Raw genomic sequence first — 27268 nt, forward strand, 5'->3', positions numbered from 1 at the left:
CTAAACATTCAAGACGACATCGGACATTAGGGACTTGGGGGAGTTAAACATGTGGCTTTGGTGTTAATTTTTTCGTGCCGGCTCAGTACATTTCTAGGTGTATGCCACGTTCAGCTCACGGCTGTTTCGGCACAGGGGAGTGTTTTTCTCTTTTTGTGGGGAGGGGGGGGGGGGGTGAAAAAAGATAAAAAAATGGCCGCGTATCTGCTCCTTTCCTTGCAAATGTCGACGAAAGACAATAGTCGACTGGCTCCCATGCCAAGTCAATGCAGCCCGTCGCTTTCCCGCTCACCTCTCATGCTGTTCCTCTCCCGTTGCGTTCGCCACAAGGTAAACACGCTAGAGGTTTGCTCAAGTCAATTAAATTTACTCCGTTCCACTCCTCCAAGTCGGGTGCTTCGATGCCAGCGCTGCCATACGGTGGAGACGCACGTGAATGGAGGCACCCCACTAAAACATTTATAGAACCACGTTGTACTACTCCACGAGCGTTCCAAGTGGAACGTGGAACCAATCTAGTGGAACCTTTAATTGCTGTTGCCGTTTGATTTCCTAAATGCCGCCAGGAGCTATAGTAGCGCGGGCAACAGCTGGCGACGATTTTCTGCAATTGGTGCAGTATTTCATTTGCTATCGCAAAAACCAAACATTCATAATTTTTTTTTGTAAAGGAACACTGGAAATATCACTTATGTATTGATCGTCTTCCGTATATTTGAGTACTGTCTTGTTCTTGTTCAACAATGTTAACAAGTATGAATATTGACACCGGACGCAGACGTTTAGATTTGGCGGGGAGTATATAAGAGTATTTCGGAGCTCCTGTTTCACTTTGGCCGGGTGGCTGAATCGAGTCACACACAGACGGACAGACAGACAGACAGACAGACAGACAGACAGATAGACATACAGACAGACCAGAATTTTGCTTTTAAGTAGCCCAAGAAAGACTATCGTCTTTAAAAAATTAATGCCATGACCAATCAAGAGAAATAAATGCGTACAGGGCACGCTAAAAGAAACGCATTGACCGCTTACGTGCTAACCGCTGAGTGTTGTTATGTGGCTTCATATCCCACGTCAGAAAAGCTAGAATAGCACTCAGCCTAATCTCGAGAATGGAGTCAGTCCCGTTGGCGAAAATGAGCTATATCCTCAATCGGTCCTCCATGGGTCTTCCATGCAGATAGCAAGCGAAAGGCTACACCATCTTGCTATAGATGTACTTTCGTTTCGCAGACATGTGACCTAAGAAAGGAACTGTAGACTCGTATCTGAAGCCGCAAGTGTTGAAAAACGTCACTAATTAATTAGCCAGACGAACAAAAGACATTGCCATTATCGTCATAATGAAAGACGTCATAATGAAAGGCGATGTTTACATGTCTTTTGTTGCACAAAAGATTGGGGAATAGAAGACAGGATGAAGACAAAGTCGGATAGAGAGTGAAGTCGGTTCTTTGGCTAAACCGGATTTCATTCAGGGAAGTCATCTCTACAGCGCAAGGTGGAAAGTGAAGGATCATTTTGTTACCTCTGCTTATGGTTTTACCGTGTGGATGCTGTACATTGTTCTGGTCACACGACGCGAGCTGGATATTATCTTGGTAAATTAGTTTGTTTTCATTTCAATTCCAAGGACAGACGGGAATAGTTTACCCAGTTGGCCAACAGACACACTTAAAAAAGAAGCTCTTTAAAAACACTTTATAAGGTGCTTATATCAGGCTTTTTAAGTTCAGTACATATTTCGGACTTCTGTAAAAAGCGCGATTTCAGCTAAGTATCTGAGCTCAAACGACGTTTCATTGTGAAGTATGACGCGCGCGTCAATTATAAATATAGCGAACCATCATATCTTTACAAGGTTGCCTTTCCGTAGCCAGAGGGCTCCGTGGCTCAGCTCTTGCACATGTAGTCTACCTTGACCATATATTTATTCTGGCTAGTTTTGTGCTGATTGAATATGTTTGTTAGTAGAAGCACTGCACTGTTCATTTTGGTGTATGATTTATTCTCCCGTCGGATAAAGAATTGCTGAGCAGTATGCGTTTCGATTATGCTTAGTTTTAAGATACACAGCAAAGGCAACACAAAAACGTTTTTAAATCTGATCATTGCAAACAAGTCAATTTCTTGGCTCAGAAATACTACTGCATTTGTGCACGAAAACCAGTTATTTGTGAGAAAATTCGAAAAGGAGACTTCCGTGTGCCCCAACTACTTTCACATTCGCTTTACATTGCTTGTCAACTTACAAAGTACGCGATATAAGACGGCGTTTCAGTGATGTGCAAACGTAGATCCTTGGTACGATGGACTTAATTTCAACCAGTAGAGAACACCTCTCCGTTCCACTGTTATTCTGCTCCCTCAGTTCATCGTACTCACATTGAGCTTGTGGAAGACTAACGCCAAAGAGAAAAAGAGGGAAGCACCCGAGTCAGAAGGCTGGCTTCGCTCGTTAATTAACAACAACAACAACAATAACAACAACAATGACGATGACGACGACGACTACGACGACGACGACGACGACGACAACAACAACAACAACAACAACAACAGCAATAACAACAACGACGACAACAACAACAACAACGACAACTGTTCCTGCCTGTTAAAACATAGCAGAAACTTGTAATACCGCCCTATAGTTTGCCTTTGGATGTTTACTTTTTTATTGTGATTACTAATTACCCTTAAAATAATTCTCATTTCGCGCTGCTGAAGGTGTTCCAAATAAATAAATAAATAAATAAATAAATAAATAAATAAATAAATAAATAAATAAATAAATAAATAAATAAATAAATAAATAAATAAATCGAGAACAAGCTCAGTTGCTGGCACAAAGTCTCGGCTTTCGCTTTCAGTGGCGGCGACACATAGCGTTTCCCCTTCGCTTGCAGCGGCGTAACACTCGAACCCTGACAGCCACATTCTCATGCTAAGTGCGCAAGCTTTGCTCTCGGTCGCTGTCCATGTCTCTCTTTCTCTGTGTTTCTCTTCCTACCCGTTAGTCGAATCGCAAAGAAAAGTGCTCTCGTATAAGCAATTTCCGGATCGTACACAAGTGTCCATAATAATGAGACAGGCCTTTTCATCCTCTCGGCTACGCGAGAAACACTTCTCGTAGAGTAGCGCGACACGAGAGCTCCCCTTAAACTTCCTCTTGAAATTGTTTTTTTTTTTTTGTATTTGCGTAGGCGTAGTTTATTCTCCCTATTCGTGACAAGAGACTTTTCTTTTCGTTGCACTTCCGGCAAGTTTCTCCTCATTTTTGTTTGCACCTTTTACGCGTTTGCATCTTTCACGAAACAAAACGAGGCTTATCGAATGACAAATCCCCTAATACCACCACTTCCGGAGTAGTATGTCCAGCTGAGCTGTTTTGAGCTCTTGGTGTACGTGCGCGCATATTCTGGGCATGGGTAAAGAGAGTAAAAAAAAATGAACGGGAATTTTTTTCGCAGGTGCTTACGCACTGAGTGAAACCAAGTGGCCCTCGCTAAGCTTCAATTTCTTTCTCCGTAAACAACTTATCTTGCCAAAGAATAACGCCCTTGAGGCACGGATAGACCGTATGAGGGGAGATCTTGAGTTTTCCGAGCTTATACAATGGGCGCATGTACTTGTAGGCGGATCCACTTAAAGCGTACAAAGCGAACCTTAGTACAAAGGAAAACGCCACTCAGGTTCCTCACGAAGAAGACTCCTCTTGAACTATGCTTGTGCAGCACCTTGTTGAGACTTTCAAAAGAACAAGCTTAGAAAAAAAAAAGTGTGCGTATTAAGAGAATCACAGCAGCACCGAGTAAGCCCGTTCCTAATTAACTTCCTGCAGCACCATTGCAATCAGTGTTGTATTAAGTTCTTAAGAACCTTGAAGAGTTGGACGCCAGAACGGCTGCGCCAGCACATTCCAATAACAATGTTCTAGTACTGCTCGTTCAATTTGCGGCGATGAAGTGTACGGTAGCTGAAAATTCCGAAGGCTAGTGTTTTAGTGTTTTTCACAGCAATAATCGCTATTTTTTTTAACGGCGCGAAAGCTGCTTAGCTATCGCTCCAGCAAAGCTTGTGCTTGTCAATCAACGAAAGCAACGGTAGAGTGAGTGGCTCCAGGTGGCTACCGTAATTCCTCCAAAGGAGTCAAGGTAGCCACCTGGAGTCCTGGACAAATTGGAGTCCTGGATCTGGAGTCCCGTGGAGTCCTGAACAGCCGTCACCGTAGCTGACGTAAAAATACAGATGCAAACAATAAGGCCAAATTGCACCCGGATGGTTCGGTGGCTCTTAGAGATTCATAAACCAGGCACCTAAACCCACGAGCTGGCCAAGGGCATCATATGTACGTGCGTGAGTGTGTGTTTACGTGAAGGGGGAGGGGTCTCACTGTGATGTGAAAGTTAAGTGTTAGTGCGTACCTTTTCTTTCGATTTTATGTCGTCGCATTCTTTAGTGAGTGAACCCCCAGGCTCCAGCTACTACCGTGCAACGCCCTGCATCTGCGCAAAAAGTATAATTGGCGGAGCTGACACAATTAATGCTTTTAATAGCGTTAATGGAGATAATGGTCAAAGGTAAGTTTAGAAAACATAATGACAGAAATATAAATATAATCAAAATGAACTAACCAAATAAAAAACATTCACCTCACGGACCCCCCCCCCTTTCCCAAAAGGAAGAGAAAAGTAAAGCCCAGAAAAGAATGACGGAAACACGAAAAAAAATGCGTAAACGTACCGACCATGGGACGCCCTGCATTTGCACAAAATTGCATAATTTTCGGAGTTGCCCAATTTACCCGTTATACTTGTGTAAACCGAGATAATTGGTAGAAGGGCTAAAAGAAACAAACAGAAACTACAAAACAATACAATCACCCAACAAATGTGGCAAGACGAAGCCAAATATGGCTATAAACAACTTACAATGAAGACAACTGGCGTAAGAGTGAGCACGCATTAGTAGAGAATTCTCTGAATTTCTGCATATTTTCCGCTGCCACAGAGGTGAATCCTTCGTAATCACGGATCATTTTTTAGCGAATTTGCATTGTTATGACTATGGCTTGATTCGAAACCGATATGGGCGAAGCATACGCCGGCACTATTGTACACCGTAATAACAAAAAAAAATGACAAAAATACACATGCCCGCCTAGACCTACGGGGCGCTCATGGCACCGTGTATTCGTTCCTGGGTTGGAAATATCCGCTGTATCGCGGTATACCAAGGGATTCACCCTGGTTGCCTTTAGGCCGCAGCACGTGTGCCGGTGAAACGGAAGAGTTCGGTGATCTCCGTTCTACTGCAGAGAGCGTTCTGTTCCAGAGGCCATCAGATCCACTGCAGTCTGCAGGGCGTCAACGTCATCAGGTGCGGGCGGGCTGGCACTTTATTACATTGTTTTACGGGGAGCTTTGTCTGCGAATGCTGTGGTGGTGCCCCCGTCGCCGCTGCTGTTCGCATGGCATCAGCGCTGTGGTTTGCACCGTCTGTTGTAGCGCCATTGTCGTCTGTTCCTGTATCTGCAGTGTCAAATGTTGTGTCTGCAGCAGTTTCGCCGGTGTCTGTATGGTTGATCTTGAGCGTGAGCCGGTTGTTCCAACCATGTGGCTGTGGCAGTTGAGAGCGTTGTGACGGTAGCTTTGTCCTGTGTCTGCGTGCGCTTTTCCGGTGGGCATCTTTCCGGTGTTGACAGCCTGGTCGGTTCCTGCTGTTCTTGCGGCAGTGGTGGCTGCGCTCTCTTGGTTGTGATCTCCCTTAAAGGAGCCATGAAGAGAAAATGCAAGTTGGTTTTATTCGAAAGATTTCGTGTTTTATAGTGCCCCCAGCGCTTGTCCGGATACAAACGGTGCTTTATTCACTGAGAAATTAAACAATTTAGGTTAAAATTTTGATTTTCCCGCTCAATCGTGCGTTTTCGTGGTCCCAAGTGACATCACAGGAACCGACCGCTCTGCCAACGTTTTTAGATTCGCTCTGCAGCCTAGAGTACCTTCATTCACGCATCCGCCGTACAGGGTAGAGCCACGTATACGCTGGCGCCGCCATCTTCGGTTGCTCGCTCGCCGCCGAAGCAAGTCATTGTGTCAAAACCGCGCTAAAATTATCGCCGCAACGCGGTTTACTGAAGAAGTTTGAATCATATTGTCTGTTTCGCGTTGCTAGGTCTCGTGGGAAACGAAAAGAATAACGCGTTGAGCCCGTTGACCCAATTGCGGCGGCACGGGACCGTTCAAAGGTTGTCTCCACCCTGTACAGCGGTGTTGGTTTGTTCCCGCGTTTCTTTACGTTCCGTAACCTAGATGGCGCCACCATACCGTGGCAAGCGTTTGGTTTGTTTTTGCCCGCATTTAAACCTGGCTTGTTTTTGTTCTGGGAGAAAATATTCGTTCCCTGAAACAGTGCTCGCTCGACAAATGGGGTCACGTAAGACACCGTTGCTTGCGTCAATCGGCCAGTGTCGTCTGAGACAACCCCAAGCCCCGTAGTGCTGTGCAGCTAAACCAATCATGCTGTGCGCAGTACGAACAGCAGAACGCATCAGTACTTCTATGTTTACATGTGCCTTCGTAACTTCCACTGTTTGTCCCATCATTCTTATTGCTTTGTAAAGAATGTGCCCTAAATTTAAGCGCAAATCGCTCGTTCGTCTAGTTTGTAAGCTCTACCTAATTTGCGTCTGCTTCTGCCAGCCTCCGCCAATCGCAGAGCTTAGCTCATGTGACATCACAGGTTCTGTTGCGGGAAATGAGCTGGTGGGTCGCATGACCATTCCCGTTTTTCCTAATTATGTAGCTTATTTGAGCGAAGTTTACGTTAAAAGTGGTGTCAGTATGATTCTAACGAGACAATCTTTTGAATGAACCAAACTTGTGTTTTCTCTTCATGGCTCCTTTAAGCTCTGTTGGCATTGTGCAAGTTCTATTCTTATCCGACAGTCGTTCAGCATATCGGCCTGCTTCTTTTCCCGCCTAGCACAGTTTTCATTGAGTTATCGCAACTGCTCTTTAAGTTGACTGACTGACTGAATAAACTTTATTGAAGTAAATATGGCGGAAAGGGGGAGGGGGAGAGAAAGATGGGAGAATCACAGGTGGCACTTCTTGTCCAGGGCTCCAGTGGCTTCTGCCCCCGACTCCGCATAGCTGATTAGGCCGTCTTGGATCTATGAGCAGGGGCTGCCGAAGGCGGCCTCCCATGATTCTCGTAAAGTCATTCGTGGGTCCTTTTGGTGTTAGGCCCTTGCCCAGAGGTGTGGGCAAGCCCACGTGGCGTGGAAGTCGGTATCAGGCTCTCTGCATAGCCTGCAGTCTTCTGTGTAGTCGGTGCCGCTGTCGGAAAATGTTCGTTTAACGAGATTTACGAATGAAAGCATTTGCTTGAACCTTGCATAGCATCTGGGCTTCAGTTGTCGTCAATTCAAAATGTGGGATTGGATATGTATCCCTATCTTTTTTGGCATTTTGAAGGTATTCAGCGTACGTGGTGGTGCTATGTTATCGTAGGGGGTCAGTCACAGTGGGGGGGGGGGGGGGGGGGGGTGAGTGAAGTCGCACGCTCGTCTGTTCGCCGCCTCGTTACCCGGCAGTCCCTCGTGTCCGAGGGTCCACGTAATGTTGATGACTTTCTCAAAGGATTCCGGAAGTACCCTTCGTAGGGCAAGTGGTATCTTCCTGCCGCGGGCATTCGCACTGGCTTTTGCGAATCGGTGATGTTGAGGCCACGATCGTTTCATTCGCCCCAGCGAATGGTGAGGAGGATGGCTCCGGTCTCCCCGTTCTTTGTGGTGGTGTTTCGCATGGTAATGCAGTTGATGATATCCCCGTCACGGGTGGTCCCCACTAATGCCGCCGTATACCTCAAAGAACATATCTCACGAAGCCCAAGATGGGGGAGTGTAGCAAGATGCAGCGCGAATATGATGCCACCTCGGCGGTGTGCACCGCATAGCGCGAACCTACAACAGATGGCGCGAGCAGCGCATGATTCAACTTGAAGAGCTGCATCGACGTATACCACGACGATACGGTGTACGTCGATGCTGCTCTTCAAGTTTAATCATGCGCTGCTTGCGCCATCTGTTGTTGGTTCGCGCTCTGCGGTGCAAACCGCCGAAGTGGCATCGTAGTCGCGTTGCATCTTGCTACGCTTCCCCATCTTGGGCGTCGTGAGATATATGCTTTTGTTTTTTGAGGTCTTTCTCCTTCTGTTGCGCACCGGATTCAGCGTGCGCTCATGTGCACTCCGAAAATGGGATTGGTTGTTCGGAGACATGTCCTCTGCACTGGCCTGCATCATGCGCAGTTTGCTGACAGTGTGCTCGCACAATAAGGATGGCGGCAGTCGCACCCAACCAGAGCAAAAAACCGCAAGAATGCCACGGAAATAGACGCGATCGCCAAGCAAGGCAAATCCCGAAACCGGTAGAAGCGACGCACCAACAGCGTCGGCCAGGAAACGTCCAGATCTGCGTGTACCGACACATCTAAACACACGTCCAGCAGCGCATGTGTCGCTAAGTCGACCACAAAGAACAGATCGAGCCCACGTCATGATTTGAGAATATTATGGAAGTTGCGTGAACAGTCATAACCGGGTTTGAATCGCGGGCAACACGCCTTCAGGGGGGGCATCCACCCACATGAAGGGACACACGGCCCCCAAGACTGGTCCCTTCCGGGATTTTCCTGCTGGGCAGGGGTACTCGTAGGTAGGTTGCAGTAAAAACCTATCGGTAAAATTGGAAATCTATAGCAAAGGCACGATAGTCGAAAATGAGAAAAATACAACGTGCCATAATCTGCGGCAGTCTTGCAAGTTAAAAGCACGAGAAACTGAACAGAGATGTGAACGCTTCTCTTCTTGCTCTTGGAGGTGCAAACTAGAATCAGAATTTGAACAGCGATTAAGATAAAGCGTAACAAAAACTTGCGACAAGTATATCCGACATCCTGTTTTGCACCCGCATTATTTTCGCTCACTCAAAGTGCACAAATGCGTCGCGCACAAGTGTGAAAGAAAAAAATTACTTTGCCCCGGCTAATGACAGGTGTGATGCTGTTATATTTAAAGAACAGGCTACAGGTACTCCGAAGTTTTTGGGATCAAAGCTGAGCATTATGCTTTGTTTAAGAAAGTGAGCTATGCGTGCTTGTTTAAACTTAATTTCACGTGAACTGCTTCCGAAGTTTTGCATTAAGCAAACTTCCACACCGCCGAAAAAAACCGTTGTTTAGGATCGTTAGTGCGCCCCGCAAGTTTCGCACCCTGCGAGTTTCTCTTGGCCATTAAATTTGCTTCCAGGAAGAGAGAGAGAAAAACACGCACGTGTTCTTCACGTTATTTTACTTGTGTCCCTGCAACGCCTTTTTGGTAATTTTAAGCTAAGTAGCTTCGTGGAAACTGCGACAGTGCACTGAAAGTGCTGCTGTTGCGGCAAGCTCGCAAGAAGTTGAAAGTGCTGAAAAAACAACTTTGTGTCCCGGAGTGTCGAAACTCGCTTAAGTCTGAGCCCGCATGCTCAGCATTTGAGTTTCTGATGGTGAGCTTCAAGAGTTGGGCGCTGTTTTCAGTGCCAAGCATCTGGCATCACGCAAGAGCAACAAACCTTCCTCATAATAAAGTATCACTAATTGCTGTATCCGGGACAGCTTTTCTTGTAAAAAAATGCGCTGGCGCGAGAGCTCCAAAAATTAACGTCTAGATGTAAGAATGCTTTGGGTAGCACGGCCCCCGGTGTCCTATGCTGAATAGCTCTGAGAAAGAAAAAGAAGCGAGAGGGTTGACAGATGCTGCTAAATTTGCATGAAGAAGACGCAACGAGACGAAACCGGTGGCCCAGATTGCGAGGCAGCTTACATCTAGGAAGGAGCGGCAAGGATAAGGGAGGTCGTATACTTGAACATTTCGCTAAGAGCACTCATTAAAACTGCAGATGGGGCGAAACAACGTGCCCTGCCACGTCAGCTTGGAACGCGGAACCACCATTTAGGACGGTAGGGCAAAGTAAAGCCCCGGACCATAATGGGACCTTGTGACGCACTCCTCTGGGATTTTTTTTCCCTCTTTCTTGTTTGTAAGCGCCGAACCTAGAGCTTAATGTTATATATCTCACCTTTTTGGTCCCTTGATCAGCTGGAAAAAAAGTAACGTTGGGGAAAACGGTCTCGTTTGCACCGGCGTTTCTTTTTACCTAACGGCCCAGTTCGTCTCCCTCCGGAAGCGCATCGAGCAAACTACACAAGGCTCACAAAGTATCATGAATGGGCCTGCAGCGTCCTTTAAAGGAACCATTGCGTGACACAAGACGTCATTACTGTAATGAAGGTGCCTGCGCCATACACTGCAAAGTTAGTCAGAATAATCACATTGAGATGTGCATCAGTATGAACGGCACGACAGACTGCAATTTCACCGCAAGTTTGCGCAGCAGTAATCGTGGAATGACAAAAGTAATTAATTGACTATTTTACATGACGTGAGTAAAGGAGCATGTGCGATTCACGGATTCCCCGGAAGGCGTCCTGCAAAGAAGGATAGTTTCTGTGTTTTCTTGTGCTTTCAGTGTTTATATTTTCTCAAAATCGTGCCTGCATTTTCGGCGAATATCTTCCCCTGTGAAATCGCTGGTTTTCGCCGCATAATGCGCCTGAAACAAATCGGTGTGTATAGGCTCCTGTCATAAAGCGACTACATGCCTATAGCGTTACAAATCGTTATTCGAGAGTTTTAGCATAGCGTTATCGTGTTTACGTTACCGTCTATCGTGTTTGCGGGAGTCGACAGCGCATACGCTAGAGTTACCGCGAACGGTAACTTGCCGCCACAGGCTTTACCGTCGCCAGCGAGCTTCCAGAGCAGACAAAGTGAACCCTCGCGTCTTGGTTACAGGAAATGCAGTACATGTGCTCGGCGCTTGATGCTTGGCGCAGCCCATAAATGTGATCTTAGTTGTGTTGTTTATTACGTTTTCTTGTTAAATTATGCCTAGGAGCACGACAAACGACTATTTTTCTCAGATCGGCAAGCAAAATTGCCGCCCTTACTTGGGCTAAGCCTCGCCCGCCTCAAATAGTTTGGATAAACTTCTGGGCTCGCAGAGTGCGTTTAGGCTTCCAAAATTGTGGTGCGCAAGGTAGTATACGCTATTGAGTAATTACTACAACATATTGTGCTCATTTATTGCCGAAATATTTAGTGCGGGCGTAAATTCTAGTTTACGTTGATTTCAATTCTACTTAGGAGATGGCGCCGCCAAAAAGTTTTTTTTAAAGCTCCACAGGTGGCGGCTACAGTATTCTCAAAACAACTGATGTTATTGTGAACGCTTCATCCGAAAAGGGAAACATTCAAGCTACTTTAAACGAAAGAAAATAGATATCAGAACCAAAATTATGCGTGATCTCCTTTGAGGCTAATTCATCAGATGTCGCTACGTGCACAACGGCGGCCGGATTACACAAACAGCAAACGATGTGCTAAATTGTGTCCTACCGTTTTCAGCGGTAAACGGAAACTCCGGAGTCCGGTAAGATGGCATATGGTAACGCAAGCACGGTAACGATATGCTAAAACTGCCTATGTGGGGTGAAAGTAAAATTACCCCACTTTTTGTAGTACAAAGTCAACCACTTTACAGAAAAAAATTCACCAATAGAGGAAAAACCAGAGCTAACCGTATCGCAATTTTTTTACCCTGATTATTTTAATACTGCACTTCTTGAAAGTAAAGGTGCAGGAATAACTGCGTAGTTGCTTGTAAAGTGCGAGATCCTTCTTTGTGAGACTCACGACGAACCTCATTGTCAAAGGGGTCAACAAGACAAAATTCAACTTTCTTCAATTGCGAAGAACTAGCTTCTGGTAACTCCCTCAGTACCATTCCAACCATGAACAGAGTTTCCAACTGAAGAATGCAAGGAATATTGAACAGCTTTCAAATTTCGCGCTACAGTGGTGTAATACGGGCAGGAGATAGAGGCGAGCACTAGAACACCTTACCAGTCAAGTGATACGCTCGAATGGAACTAGACGCCCCGCTCCAATCCCCAGTCATATTTCTCGGCGGTGGCTTGGGTTGGCGGCCTTCAATCGCACCAGCAAGATTCTGTGACGTCATAGAGAAATCGTCGCTGCTTCCTACATTTTTTTAAAGGGACCCTGCAGCACTTTTTTCAACTTTTTTGGAAATCCTAAATGCTTGCAGAACGTAGTCCCTCAACACACCCAGTACTTAGACTAGGGGGTCGCAAAGTACCTCAACCAAACATTACGGCTCTATGCCCATCAGATAACTTGGAAACTCGCTCAAAAAATTCTTTTCTTTTTCCCGGTCTAGACGTTCTCCGACGGCTCGAATTACGTCACTAAGGCTATGTAGTGGTTGTTGGCCGGTTTTCCTTCAGTTGCAGCAATGAACGCTTTTCGGTAGCAATTTAAAAAAAAGCCACAAAAACAAAGCAGAAATGGAAGGCGTATCTGGTGTGACGAGCAAATCACGCCGTGCCGCTCCGTGCTGGCGATAACTATAGCTTTCGCAGTTGTTCTAGAGGCGAAGGAAAGAGTGAAAGCGCTTATCGAAAGCGTTGCAGGGTCCCTTTAATGTTTCGATGATTTATTTGAAGTTTACGATAAGAAAGGAAAGAAGGAAGGATGTAGAAGGAAGGCAGGAAAGTTAACCTGGCTAGAGCCTAGTTTCCTATCCTGCACGTTGGAAAGAAAAAATAGGCAAAAAATAGAAAAGAAAGAATGAAGAAAAATTGGAGCAGACAGGTATTCCCAGCTCTGAAGCCCTAAACGTTCAAGTTAAGTGAATGCCACTGAAGGATTTCAGTATATATTGTGGTGTTTAAGCTGTCATTGGGACAAATCACTCTTTTTATGAGCGAAGTTTGTAATTTCTTCTCTTGCCTCAATTAAGACAACTACGCAAAGTGTTAGTTTTATTTGTGCTGCAATGTAGCAGGTGATCGCTTACGACACTGTATATCATCTGTAGCCTTGTTTGCATGGCTGTGGCGGCTGCCATTTTTGGGTTAGTTCCGTAGGGCGTTGTCTTAGCTAGGCTGTAATTTTAACAATTTTGAGAGTTTTTTTTTGTTTTCATTTTTTGCCCAGCTTCACTTGAGTCATCACAGCCTGTCCGACGTCATGACCTGTAGGAGGACTGTAGGAGGACTGTAGGATGACCTGTGACTGCACGGCAGTGCTGTTCTCACAGTGCGCTTGCGGATGCAATGTCACACCAAGCCGACATTTTTTTTTAAGTTTTTCTACGGCGACACAAATTCTGTTCTTTGAAATAAAATGAGGCAGAACCTTTGGTATTTTACTCGTTTTACTTACCTTTTCGCCATGCAGTATTTTTGCGATATTTATTTTTCAGTAGTGAATGGGCGTGTTTTAACTAAATTACCGAGATCTGGAAATAGGCTGGCATTTAAATGCCACAAGGGTTCTATAAACTGTATTAGTTCTTTTGCTGATGAAAATGTTGATTTTTGTGTTGTAAGACTGAATTAACGATGAACGCCATGAACATCAACTTTTGCAGCTTGTAGGAGCATATTAACCATGCCAACCTGACAGCACACCTCACGCAGAAAAGCCTCCCTTTTGTATTCTGCTTCCGCACTGATTTGCATGCTCACCATCCCAGCTATAAAACGAAGTGACGGTTATATGGTCACTCTATTTCTAGTTTACTAAAATTCTCAACACTTTATCGCAGCCTGTCACTAGTCCCAAGAGGACTTCTGGGACTTGTTTCGTTGCAAAAAGTTGAAAGGCCTACCACCAGGCAATGCCCTCCGGGCACTCAGAAAAGCTCCGACTTCGCGAGGGCTCTAGTGTACCGTGCTAATCTTCGAACACTTTCAGCTCCGTCCGCGCCTTTTCAGCAGGAAAGGTGGGCCAAATGCCGGCATAGGCTGCAGCGCTGACTGCACCTCTCGTACCTACACCTTCAAGAGCCCCTTCCGGCATCAAGGTGCTTCGCCGCACTAATACTCTAAGTGCGGCAGTGCACCCTTTACAGGGAGCCATCAAGAAGGACTTGATGGCTCCCTGTAAACTTGTTAAAATACTGGCTACTTGGTTCACACCTAATCCCAGCAAGGCATGCTCCCGCAATGTTTATTTATCAATTTTCTCTTTCTAACGGCCAGTTCTCGCCTTACATTGCAGTGATACGCTTCTTACAATCCCCTTGCGTATGTCACTGCAATATTGGTAACAAGGCCATATTTGGCCCTTTGCAGCTACAAAACAACAAAAATTGTGCTACGTGCTTTTCCTGTAGGTGATAGAGAACAACCTTGGCTTTAATTTATGAAAGTCTGAAAAAAGTAAAAAAGATGGCCTTTTTTAATTGGCCTTCATAATATACCAAAATGCGTTACCTTGCTGCAGTACAGTGCTTTTTTTGTATTGAAGCGTCTTGTCCACATGAACTAAAATTGTCACAAAGATTGAACGAAGGCAGAAGAATAAGTCTGAAAAATTAACTACCGAAGTTGTTTAGATTTTGTAAAAAAAGAGCCCCACATTTGGGCAATTTACAGAAGTTTTTTTTTCAATTTGGTAATTTTTAATAAACTAAATTCGCTCTGCAAGTCAAACACCAATATATTAAACTATTTGAGAGTATGCAAAGTCTTCACATAAATGAACTATGGCGATAGCTGCAGTAGCTCTTGTATTACAGGGGGAGAAGTTTCGAATTTTCCGCGAGCCGCTCAACGCGCCAGTGACCCGAGCTGGCTTTGGGAATTTTTTTGAGAAAGGAAATTTTTTTTCCCCACAAAATAACTTCAGATTAGTTTTCCACTGTGCACAGGGAGCAATATATAAAATTTTCGTCAAAATTAACAATGTCGACCGGACACGCCTGTCCGGTCTCACGAGAAAACATCCGACATCTGTTTGCGTCCCTTCTTCGCTTTCGTTTCTTCGTCTTTTTGGCGGGGATTATTCTGACAGGCAGCCTGGTCGCAATTTACTCAGAAGCTTCCCCACAGTGACAACACTGTCCCGGATGCCCCTATTTTTCACGGGTCGTCAGGTGCACCTTTCACGGGGCAGGCTTCAGGCTAATTTTGTTATAATTCTTTGATATGAATTCCAAAATACCACACCTCAAGAGAAAAAAAAAAGCAACTTGGAATGGGATGTATAGTTATGTTTCATTGTTAAAAAATAAGGCTTTCAGGGAAGAGATGTGTGCAACAGTTTCTTCAGCTTATTTACAAACAAACCTACCTCTGACTACGAGAACATCAGAAAAATAATTTACTAACAAGAGCTTGCAAAAATCTTAGGGATGAACCCAAGGCTCTGCTGTGAATTCCAGAAATGCCCTTGGATACAGTGTAGCAAAAAAAATATTTGCTGGTGACACATAAGATATATTAGCTAAACATGGAGAAGCGCAGGTATGCTATACGGTTAGGCCGCAGAAAAGTTAAGCAATCACGCTATCACTTCAGTAACGTACCTTTAAATATTGTTAAATATCAAACAAAAAATTGCTCCCGAACTGAATTCGCGCCTGCACACACTAGTGTACAAAGATGAAAAGACTTTTGTTTGTGCTTGCTTTAGATTCTGAGTCTTAATTCATTACGTATTTTTTTCTATTCGTAAGAGCCAAGCATTTATAAAGGGAATGCTTCCGGCAAGTCTGCCCTACCTACTTGTGGGAACCCTCTTGTTCACCCACAAAGAAGGGGGGGGGGGACAAAAACAGACAGAATGTACAAAGATAAACACGCGAGTTGTGCAAGTAACAAGCTTCGTCTTGCTACTTCGGTGGAGGCCCTCATGACAGCGTGCGATAACTATGTCAGAAACGAACGAAGGATGTCCTCTCCGGCTTATCGGCGTGCCACTGCCGCATGTTTATTTTTCTTCCCTTGATTCGCTCTTTCCTTTCCGTAAACGTAGACACGCACACACGGACACACTCCTTGATCGTGTCTTCTGCTCTGGGGACAATATACAGGCGCGGCGCGTATCACAAGCGCTGTGAGCGGCGCACCCGTGTCGGGCTTTCTTCGTCCGGATGGAGCGGGCCTACCTGAGACGAGGCTCGAGTCACTGATACCTCGCCCCTTGACAGAGCATTTATCCTGGCTCACTTCCCTGGCTTAGCTTCTTCGCTTCGGTCTTCCACCGAACCCCCGGGCTGTTGTTCGCTCGTGTCTATTCTTTTGAGGGAGAAATAAATAAGCCGGAGGCGGCCTCGAGGCGGAGATTACATAAAAGTAAAACAAAAATACTTAAAAAGAAAAGGTGGCAAGTTTGTTGCAGAGCATTGTGAGGTTCAAACCTCCGCGTGCTCCTTTCAGCCTATCGAATTTAGTTCTGTAAAGACAACAACTTGTATACGCCTGTTTATCTCGCTAAAATAAAGGCAAACGTGTACCGGGATATTTATTTTATTTATTTAGACAGTAGTACGGGCCAGAATTAAGCCCAAGCAGGAGTGAAAAAATGATTGCGTAGCATTTCAGCCAAATGCAATTACATACCTTTTGTACAGTTTTATCTGGACAGAGTCAGCCTGAGTGTCACGCGTGTTCGTCCGTAATACTGAAAGCTGGCATTTATCGTATCATAAAGACGGCATACGTCCCTGTTTTATTTTAAAGGTCTAGCCTTCTGTGTCGCGTTAAATTCTATATCGGCCACGAACGACATTGTTGTCGCCCGAAAACATATCCCAAGTACAGTTGAACCTCGTTTTAACGAACACTGATATAGCGAATTAACGGCATATAGCGAACAAATACGAACTTTGGTTGGTTACGCTTTATTACAATGACAATTAGACTTATATAACAAAACTGAAATCATGAGAGCCGCGCGCAATATCGGATATAAGGAAGAAATATTTTACCAATAGGCTGAGAAGCTACTTGGAAAAAGAACCCCGTCTTACAAAACTGCAGAAGTATAAAGGCCCTTTTGTTCGCGGACACTTTGGAAAACTTCATCCTTCCCAGTTTTGTGAAGAGCCACCAGGCGAAGATCACAGTCGTCACCAAAAAAATAAGAACGCAGGCCCCTTTCGTTAAATGAACTTTGTTCTGTCGTAATTTCGCGTTTCATGTTCCGGATCATTGAGCTTGAAATGCAACAAGGAGAAAGGTAACGGTTACCTTTTTCTGGTAGGTTCGAATCTTATTGTTACAAGACTCGTAACGCACTGCTATAACACAAAGAAGGTCGTTTATTGAGAACTAGCCGGGACGTGTCCGGCGTCGTCCATGCCTTGGCGCGAACTGCTGCTCTCGGCCCGCGCAATCTACGTCACGTGAGCGACTGTTTGAAGTAGGCCCCACCAGGTGGCGGTACTTGTCCGCTTACGGCTTTACGGAGCGCAGTACTTGAGTTGGGCCTTGCCGGAGCGCGGTACATGACACTTATAATAATTTCTTTTTGTATCAAGGAATTTTGCGGGAGCCAGATTTCCGATTGGTCTGAGCCGATTTTTAACTCTACTGTTACAAAGAATATTGCATATAGCGAACTAAATTACTGTCACTATACCACTTCGTCATAACAAGGCTCGACTGTATTAGCAAACATTCAAATTTTCTGCGGAATGATTTCACAAGGGACGTCATCGGTGTGATACAGAAACTGAGTAATTGGAATGATTCTCCAGGATAGCGTTCAAGCGGTGAGATTTAACGGAACCAGAGATACAAACTACTACATTCGTACAGCTTTTTACGTCTATTGGCTGTAGCTTTCGTCAGCGGCGGCTAATTTCGAAACTACTCCCGCTGACGGGACCGGTATAGGGCGAAAAAAATGTCAGGTGAGTCGCCGCTCTTTTATCAATTTCAATGTTATCTCGCCTGATTATTGGAGAGGGTTATTAAAATTGGCGCGAATGTTTTTTTCATGTGGAAATGTATCCAAAGAACCGAACTCATCTGTTCTCTTCCTCGTTTGTTAAAAGTAACTGTATTTTTCTGGCCTTTTAGTAGATTAGACTGTGGAGGGTTCATCCGGACCGGAAATTTGTCATTAGTTCCAGCATGCACCTGGAATTAAAGCTAGTCCTCCGAGTATTTCGTTGCTATAAGCTGAAACTCACTAAAACAACCGCTGTGAAGCCTTCGTAAAAGTAAACATTTAAGCCAACCTCTTTATTCGTTTAATAAATGAGTAAACTTTATTCTTAAATTAGATGGCTGTGAGTCCTGAGAGACAGAACTGTGAGCGAAGCGAGATAGAAAGGGAGGAATTTTTACATTCTTCTCGCTTTGTTTGGATCGCAAGCAGAGCCCAACTGCCATAGCAGCGGTTAGCTTTAGCATCATGTTTGGACATCTCCCCCTGTTTAATCACGCTGCGATTATGTGCCTTGTACCCATTTCACCCCATTTCGAGTTCGGCTCCATTTCTGATTAAGTGCGGGATCATAGGCGCCGCAGGAGGGGCCAGCCTTAGAGTTTCATACTAATATACACCAGAGGGAAATCCGGCGCCACTGTCTAGGAAAACTGCCCTTCAGCGAGCGTTCCGTCATGTACCGGTACCGGGGAGGCACGTTCCACTTGTCCTTGGCAGGAATATTGGACAGGCTGAAATTTTGCCTCTGTCTGCAAAAAAAAAAAATTATTACAGTAAAATATTATTCAAATCTGTTTTGTTATAATAAAATTGAATCCCCAAAAAGATTTAGTCGTCAGTGATTATTTAGAAGCTTCATGCAAGCTGAACAAGAAAAAAAATTGTTACCCTTTTTTGTCGATTTTGGCTTCGTGATAAAAAAGAAGTGGCCAGCCAAGCCAAGTAGGCGAGGGACATTTCCAGCTGCAATGGCGGCGCCCACGACGGCCCGCCATTGCAGCGCCACATTTCCCTCTAGTATATATTAGTATGAAATTCTAGGGTGCCGCCGAGGCTACCGGCGCTTTCCGTAAAATGGTGTTTTTGTAGGAGCTCTGCATTGCCAAGAAGTGTTGAGTTTTTGCGAAGTCAGTTTGCGCCGGGGCGGTGAACACCTGGCCTTGTGCGGAATGTCTTGTAGCACAAGGTGTTATAGCACCGAGTGTTGAGGGGAATTTCTTGCAGCGCCGAGGTGCTCCCACATGCCGACTTAACTCCCAATCCCCGTTCTCCCCTTTCGCAGGGAAACACAGACGCCAAGCTCGGAACCTGGCTTTCAGCTTGACCTAGTGAAGCGGGCCCGCCAGGCCGCCCGGCCACAGACGGAGACTCCTGGAATAAGAACTGCCCATCTGGTCCGACGCTGGACACGGAGTCGGATTGGGCTTAACAAGAAGTTTACTCAAGTCGAGTCAACCATTATACTCCTTGCTTTAACTGAAGCGGAGTGTAACCAGAGAAAAATAAATCCACACGATCCTGAACCCAATCTGAAGTGGTATGTTTTGCTACAGCAAACTGATTTTAGGAAGAATCGGGTAATTTATCAGGTTTTACGTAGTTTGAAGTTCAGCTCTTTTCCTCCATGCGCTGTGAGCTGAAAGAAAAGTGCGTTATGAGCCTCTTATAGTATTTGTCAGAAGGCGAAGAATACGCAAAGGAGATGGACTCCTCGGCTTTAACACTAAAAATCTGCGGTACACAAAACTTTGTCGAGAATCACCTGTGCAATTTTAGAACATTGCTTCTAAAGCGTGTGTTCTAAGCTATGAAGATGTGATGTGTTAATTTAAGGTACATCATTCGTTACTGTCGGTAGGAAAGTTCATTGACTTGTTTCGAAATCAATAACATGTAGATTCACTGAAACAGACCCTTGTCGAAATTTTCCACACTGACACCTTCATGCCATAGAAAATCAATGAAATTTGAAGCTTTAACTAAAACAATAGGTCACGCTTGTATGGATACGCCTCGCCATAGACATTCCGCTCTTCTTCAGCCCCAGTAATGATTGAAAAAGACATACAAGCATCGGGTTCGTCTCGTCTTTCGCTTCTTTGAACCGCAACCTTAGAGCGAGTGAAAAGTTCAAAGCCCAGAAGTCGCGGGGCCATTTTTGAAATCAAATTGTCGATATCCGTCGTTGGTAACTGGACCGCGAAGGCTGCGTTGGCCAGCGTGTGAAAGCCGAGAATAACGATTAAATTTACTCGAGAAAGCCGAGAATGAGACAAAAGAGGCTACGACAGCACTATAAAAAAGCAAAGAGAGAGAGAGCACAAATTACACGACGAGCCACTTGCCCCTCTTCTATTTTTTGGCAATACGCAGTCGCCTTTGAAGAGTAAACAGTCTTTTGATGCTCCAGAGAGCTGGTTCTCGGGCATTCAGACAAATGTGTTATTGCTTCGGAGAGCGGCTGTTTCATTCTCGTTTTCTTCTTAGACTAAACTTTTTTCCGCTTTTTATTCCACCAATCCACTTTGGCAAAGAAACCATTTCCCGGAGCCAAAGGGACCTCGGTGACGCTTGTTCGCCGTACTAGAAAGAGAAACAGGAGAGGAGAAAGAACGAGAGAAAGGGGAAGAAGCCGGGAAGCATATTTTCGAAGTTTCCTTGGGATCTTCTCCTTTCTTCGCCGGTATTTCTCCCTTTTTTTCTTCCGGGTGCTCCCCGAAGTGCAATGAACCACCGCCCGGTCGACGCGAAGGAAATCTGCTCAGGCGCAATGTTGGAAGAGAGCAATCTCCCGCCGGGGTGGAGAAGAGGCGCTTCTTCAAACGCGCAGAGATCCGCGAGGACAGATTCATAGTCACGCATAATGTGCAGCCTCGTTTAGCTCGCTGTTATGACCCCGCCGCGCTGCAGGAACGATTCCTCCAGTGCGCCATTGTCGTCCTCTCCCGCTCATGTTCGTCTCAATCTTTCATCTTTTTTTTCCCTCTCTTTTCCGTCTCGCGATGTATCCCAATACAAGGAACGGAGCGGCGGAAATGCCTCTTCTTCCATTCCTTCTCTTCTCAGGTCTCCTTGAACTATTTCACGGCGCTATCTTGGTTTCCACTTCCATCGCCGAAGGAAAAAAAAAAAGCACCTTTTTTCACGTTGTGTCTGTTCTGTTCGTTCTTCTCCGCCAACGATCTGCGCCCACGTTCGACGATATTTTTTGCCTCCTCCCGCTAGCTGTTATTTGTTTGCGTTTCTGTGCGCGGCTGGGCGAACCGCATTTCCCGAAGGAGAGGTCATGTATTATCCTCAGGTACTCTACGGGAAGTAGTCACGACCGCTGGTCGCTCGCCCGGCTCGCTCCTGCCTCGGCGGTCTCCTTCGCTTTCCCCGCCCGTAGAAAAGAGTGGAGCTCCAAGTTTCTCTGTTTGCCTCGTCGGTGGTGAGTGAGCACGTCACGCACATCGGCGGTGAGTTCTTCGCGCACGCAGGAGCGACGGCGGCCCCGGCATGAGCTCTGAAGAGAAAACACGGTGAGTTGCTAGATGAGATAGAGATACAATGCACTGAACCAGAAAGCGCCCTACAGCGCCACCTATATTTCGAGGATGTCATTGAGTCGTGCCGTCGGCGATGCTGCTTATTGATTGATGTGAAAAAAAGGTAATGCCAAAGGGTATATATGTCTTTCTTTTTTTTTTCCTCGCAACGGCGCTCAATGCCGCCGTGTACCTGAAGTGCATAAAAGCTTGTTTTGCCAGAAATTGGAACGGCTACCTGTTTTTTGTAGTTTGAGTGACCTATTTTTACGCTTCGAAGCTTGAGAAGCCCCAGACGTACATCTTAATGATTAAAATTACGAACAAAAAATTCTCAATGTGGAGTGCATCTTTCTTGGTTTGTCAAAGATTGCGAAGCCTATTTTGGTTCAACTGCGTAATAAGCGATGCGCTTTGGTGGCCCGTAAATTTGCTTCGTGCAAAAAGCAGTGCGTTTAACGGTATGACCAGAAATACAAGTGTTTCCGGGAGCCTTTCAAATCTTATTTTTCTGTGTAAGCATGAATCAGACAACTTCGTTGTCCATAGCGATGCCGTTTTTCAATGCAAAGGAAACACGGCTTGCCAAATGAAGCCAACATAGCAAACAACGAGGTTTTGCACGCTTATGAAGAACGTCTAATGATAAACTAGATGTAGTATGTTCTAGGGAATGAGCATTAGTGATATTTTCAACCCCATTCCGCACCCGTCTACGTACAGTAAATCCACTTCCCATTTACATGGCCTTAAGGCCACCGGTAATTGCAGCCCTTATATTCAATAACTATGATAGGCGGTTGTGTGAAAGTATGCGCCACCAGATGTACCCACCTCAACTTACGTCCAAGAGGCCTATCAAACAGCGAATGGAGACGTACCGGTAAGTAGAAAACGTCTAAACGGGGAGACGACCAGATCAGGCGCCCGAAGCTCCTGTAAGGTGCGCCGGCGCCAGCGGCCATGGCCTGACCAGAGTGACGCTGCGCGCCCCAAGCACGCAGTCAGCGACAGGTTGTCTCTTTCATTTTTTTTTGTACACTAAATGTCCACCAGTCGGCCGTGGGTAGATCTAGGCGGCTAAAAGTACCCGTCACACATATCTTCCCAGCCGAGCCCACGGAACGAGACAGCCCGTGTGTGTGCGTGCGCACGCGCCCAGACTACACGGTGGTGGATATGAAAACAGGTGACGGGAGAACTAAGCCAAGTGTTCAAACAAAGAGGCAGCAAAATCCACCATCGCCGTAAGCTCTCCTAATAGATGTCGGCAGAATGAGAGCAGCGGTGCAACGCGTAGGAGAGAGAGCGGAGCTATTAGAAAGCGTAAGAGCGAAAGCGCATCGCAAAGGAAATCGTGTCAAGCGACAGCAGGACGAAGCCCTTTGAGAACTGCGGGGTGGAAGCGAAGCGTTTCAGGCGTTTGGTCGGACACTACTGATTTCGTATTCAGAAGCCTCAAGAAGAGCTTAGGTGTCCTTGGAATGTTCTCGATCGTGGGTTAGTTGCGATTACACTGCCCCAGTGGTTGTTGTCGGTGATTTGAATGCGGATGAGTCGGGAGCGAAAAGGGTGTGCTTTACACCTTTCGGGTTAAAGACTTCGGTTAGGTTAGGTTAGATATGACTTGCGATTCCGCATCGATTCACCCCCACCGACTGCCCAGCTGACGTGCATCGATTTGGCGTTATCCATAAATGCAGCTGAGTGGAGTGTGCTGATCAGTGATATCATAGAGACAACAAAAAATTGTAACGGCCGTTCCTGAACGACAGTGATGGATGCAATTACGTCTTTACAAGTTTTCTTAAAGAGGCGTTTAGAGCTCCGCTGGGCACCCATGTTCGCAGGGCGGGATGGCCATGAATGTTAACCATACGAACCAATAAATGCACATTTTTCATTCAAAGCTTACCCTGCTGCCTTAAGGATGTACTTAAGTTAAGTGTACAATCTGCCCACGGCGCAATGCCGGGACGTATAATCCATGAAAGCCGCGCTAGAAGTCGGGCAGGCTGTCTTTCTGTAGTCGGGAAGGTTGTTTCTCTATATATATTATTTTTATTCATGCGCACTATATTCGCGTAAGTGTCATTTCCAATGGTGTGGTCCCGTGAGCTGAGATGAGGTTTAGAACTCGGCCCTGAAAAAACTGATGAAAAAGAAGTGACGCCAATGAAAGGCGCACAAAACCTAGGCTACAAAAGCGATGCCGAGAATCTTGTGGTGCTAGGCCCCAATTTGATTCAAACATAAAGCAAGGCCTTTTGACTATAAAACTTGTTTGACAGACATTAAAATTTCTTGAGTTATCATGGGAAAAACAAGAACGGCTCCCACTAATGAATTTTTGGGACTCGTAGCCCCGAATACTCGTCGGAGGAATCATGCTTGCTACCGCGCTCAGCTGATTGGACAATCGGCCATTTACAGTAGACTCTCCTAAGTCATCAGCCTTTACCATCGGCGTCACACAAGGCGACGAAAGCCCTTTTACGTTTCCTGAGCGAAACGAACTTGCATGAACAACTATAGTGAACAAAACGGGACTTGAGTGCGTGCCTTCCCACTCGTATCTCTTCCTCTTCTCCCGCCCTCTCTTTTATCTTCTGAAAACCACTCTCCTAGTGCAGGGTAGCAAACAGGGCTCTACACCTGGTTAGCCTCCCGGCCTTTTCGTCCTTTCTTCTTCCTTCTTCCTTCCTGTTATTTTAGTAGAAGTTATAAAGGCACAGAACGTACTTATAAGGGCACAGAAAGCTATCCTTGTTCGGCTCTAAGAATCGATGTTTGAGCAGCTACCGATCAAAAAGGAGCATTTTAACAAGCGTAGAGCTAACAGTCCTCAAGACATACACATCCCTTCAGGGTTTCTTAAATTTATGCTAAGGATGGCATTGCAATGTATAAAATATCACTAAGGCATGCAGTCGTGACCCCTCATTAGTTTCACATGTAGAGTTCTGTGACGAACAAAGTGATATTCCGAGACGGATGATTGCGCTCAGTTTGATCTATCGCTAGGCAAAGGTCATTCCAGGTCCGGTGCACCTTGGGGAAATGGAACCCCTTTTCGTTACCCGCTCCAACGCGAAACCTATCAATAGTTGGTAACTGAAAAGAGAACTGCCCGAACAAAGCTTGCCGAGGCTCCCATTGAATGGGAGTGGCTCGCTGTCATCGGTACACGTATGAAAGATTGTGTTACCTATAAAAAGGCCCTGATGATCGTTTTCTTTCCAGGACCGCTGAGTGAAGGAACATGCCACGTCTAATGCTCGGTGTTGGCGAAGGGCATTCCTTTCTGTCCGCCGTCGCGATCTTTGATGGCGTATGTGGGTGCAGCGGGACAGAGCTCCATATCCTGCCGTTTCTCCGCTCGTGTGTGTCTGCGCTTTTTACTTCTCTTAGTTACTGGTCGCCAGTGGGATTGTTGTTGGAGCTTCTTTCGGTTGCGATAGACGGCGACAGGACGGCTGACCTGGTTTTAGGCCATCAAGGGGACAACAGTTCAGCGCAGGGCACAAAGGGAATGTTCGCTTTGAGCTCAGTTTTTTTCCTTCTTCTCTCATCAGTGGTCTATTTTTTATATATGAATCTCCGGAAGAAACGATGCGTCTCAGTAAATAGCCCTAGGTCCGTAGATGCACGAGACAAGAGGAAAAAGAAATGACAGTGAAAATGGAGAGACGAACAAGAGAAAAAAGAGTAGTGCCTGAGTAGAGGATACTTAGCCTGTTTGCGCCCGCAGCTATAATCGAAGTTGAAGCCGGAGCCGCAGTCCCCAAAACGTCGTGTTTATTGAGACGGCAGAAATAAAAGTTTGTTGCAATTGCAGTAATATAAACGCTGTGTTTGGGATACGTCTGATTGTAGAGAATAGTTTTAAAATATATGACCAAAGTAAAAATGCTGGCGAATTTCTTGGTAATGCATGTGCTCGGAACCAGCCAAAATTAATTCTAGTCGCTGGCAGCCCTTCTAGAGCGATTAATTTCCGGAACTATCACGCGATGAGCAAGTCCTCTTTTTGTCGGCGTTTATTTCGATTCCTTACATATTTTTACACCTTAATGAAATGAAAGCGAGGAAATTACAATTTTTTTCTGATGTTAGGTAATTTTCAGGCGGCCAGTGCTTTTTCGGATACGGTTATTGAGGCGTAAGCATCAGTGGGGTCTCCACATCCACGCCGCCAGAAAGCACGGACAGCATTTCATAAATAATTCTCTTTGGCTGCCTGTAGGCTGAAGCCCTCATCAAAATTATCATTGCCTGTGACCGGCTAACAACATACCCATAAGGGGGGATTGGCCAGTGACAAAAATAGACGCCGTCAGAAGCTGTCGGCCAATTTACCAGTTTCAATTTGGCCGTGACGTCAACACATCCATCTACAGTTACCGCATACCCACACAATAGAATTGGCAAGTGACAATAAATGCTGACGCGAGAAGCTCACCTCCCGAATGCCAGTTTGGCTGCGACGTCAACATTACAACCCAGAATTATGACAGAATACTACCCGCCGCCATGGCTCAGTGGCTAAGGCGTTGTGCTGCTGAGCCCAAGGACGCGGGTACGATTACAGGCCGCGGCGGCCACTTTTTGCGATGGAGGCGAAAAGCGAAAGCGCCCGTGTGATCGAGATTTTAGCGCAAGGTGAAGGTGCTCAGGTGATCAACATTCATCCGGAGCCCTCCACTACGGCGCGCCTCATCGCTTGTGTATTGTCGGGGCGTCAAAACCTCTTAATCAATGAATCACAGAACACTCAGGAGAATTGACGTGACAGCGGCTCAGAGGCTCACAGCCGATTCGCCAGTTTCCATTGGCAGTTACTTCCCGATACCCACACAGTCGAATGCTCTGAAAACTTGCGCAAGGTGGTGCTCATGCGTTTCGACATCTTAATTAAGTGCCCCGTAACTTTTTGGGAACGCAAGAAAGCGGTAGTTATCAGCCAACAAAAGCGGCACTAGGGAACGCTTCGGAGAAGCTTGCGTTTGAACTTATTGTGGTTCTTAGCACGAATATTATTGATGCCTGCCCTGCACAGATTTATACTTCGCTACATGTCAACCAAACCTTCTCGGCAACGCCGTTTTCTAGTTTTTTTAGGTGCGACGCATCTCTTTAACTCGCCTTGTCCCACGTTGTCGCGGCGTAGTCCGCATCCCTCCCCCATTCTCCTCGCCGCGGCAGCTGCGCACTCCGCCGCTCTCACCGCAGCGCCATCTGTGCGTCAGCGCGGTCAGCGCGCAGCTTGCGCTCGGCGGCGCTCGCTCCCGTCGCCGTGCAGCTGTGCGTTAGCGCGCAGCTTGCGCTCAGTTAAAAATTTACACCATCTTCCAGCGAGGGGAACCATGGGGTAGATGCGACGCATCGGGGGTGAACATGCTGCGTAAATAGGATAGTCAACAACAGCAATCCACACGCTGACATCGCTAACATAACGGAAACGCAACGGCAACCCCCGATGCGTCGCATCTACCCCATGGTTCCCCTCGCGGGAAGATGGTGTAAATTTCTTTTCTTTTTTTTTTTTGCGGTGAACGATACACTAACTGCGACCGAACACGCTCACACTTCGAACAGAGAAGTTGGATTCCTACACACTGTGTGGGGTTTTCAGGAGTGACAGCCGCCCTAGCACACTGGTGTGCGAAGTCTAGGCCTTTAAGCCTCTTAAGTACATATAACCCGAGCAGAAATATTTTATTTTCACAACAACAACAAAAAAAACTGCAATGTAGACTTCAACGTTTAATCTTGGGATCTGACATGCATACCCCTTCTCTGCCTCAACGCAAAACTCTAACCCAGATTAAAACACTTTTCTATTTCAAAAACAGATCGGG

The 27268-nt window shown here is 45.9% G+C and overlaps 1 protein-coding gene and 1 long non-coding RNA gene across 5 annotated transcripts in view; both read right to left on the reverse strand.

Annotated features, from left to right (window-relative positions):
- The window catches only part of LOC144178374 (hemicentin-2-like), an 813819-nt gene that overhangs the window by 148031 nt on the left and 638520 nt on the right, over positions 1-27268 (reverse strand). The window lies entirely within an intron of this gene.
- The window catches only part of LOC144178373 (uncharacterized), a 306850-nt gene that overhangs the window by 29183 nt on the left and 250399 nt on the right, over positions 1-27268 (reverse strand). Inside the window, exon 4 of one of the 4 annotated variants that reach the window (XR_013324002.1) lies at positions 16502-18629. The exons of the other annotated variants lie outside the window; for them this stretch is intronic. This is a non-coding gene — a long non-coding RNA (uncharacterized LOC144178373). Of the gene's footprint in view, positions 1-16501; positions 18630-27268 lie in introns of those variants that run through there. 4 annotated transcript variants of the gene reach the window in all.

Source organism: Haemaphysalis longicornis, unplaced genomic scaffold (genome assembly GCF_048455015.1).
Source record: "Haemaphysalis longicornis isolate Haplotype H1 unplaced genomic scaffold, Haemaphysalis longicornis Haplotype H1 scaffold_4, whole genome shotgun sequence".
NCBI classification, from domain to species: Eukaryota; Metazoa; Arthropoda; class Arachnida; order Ixodida; family Ixodidae; genus Haemaphysalis; species Haemaphysalis longicornis.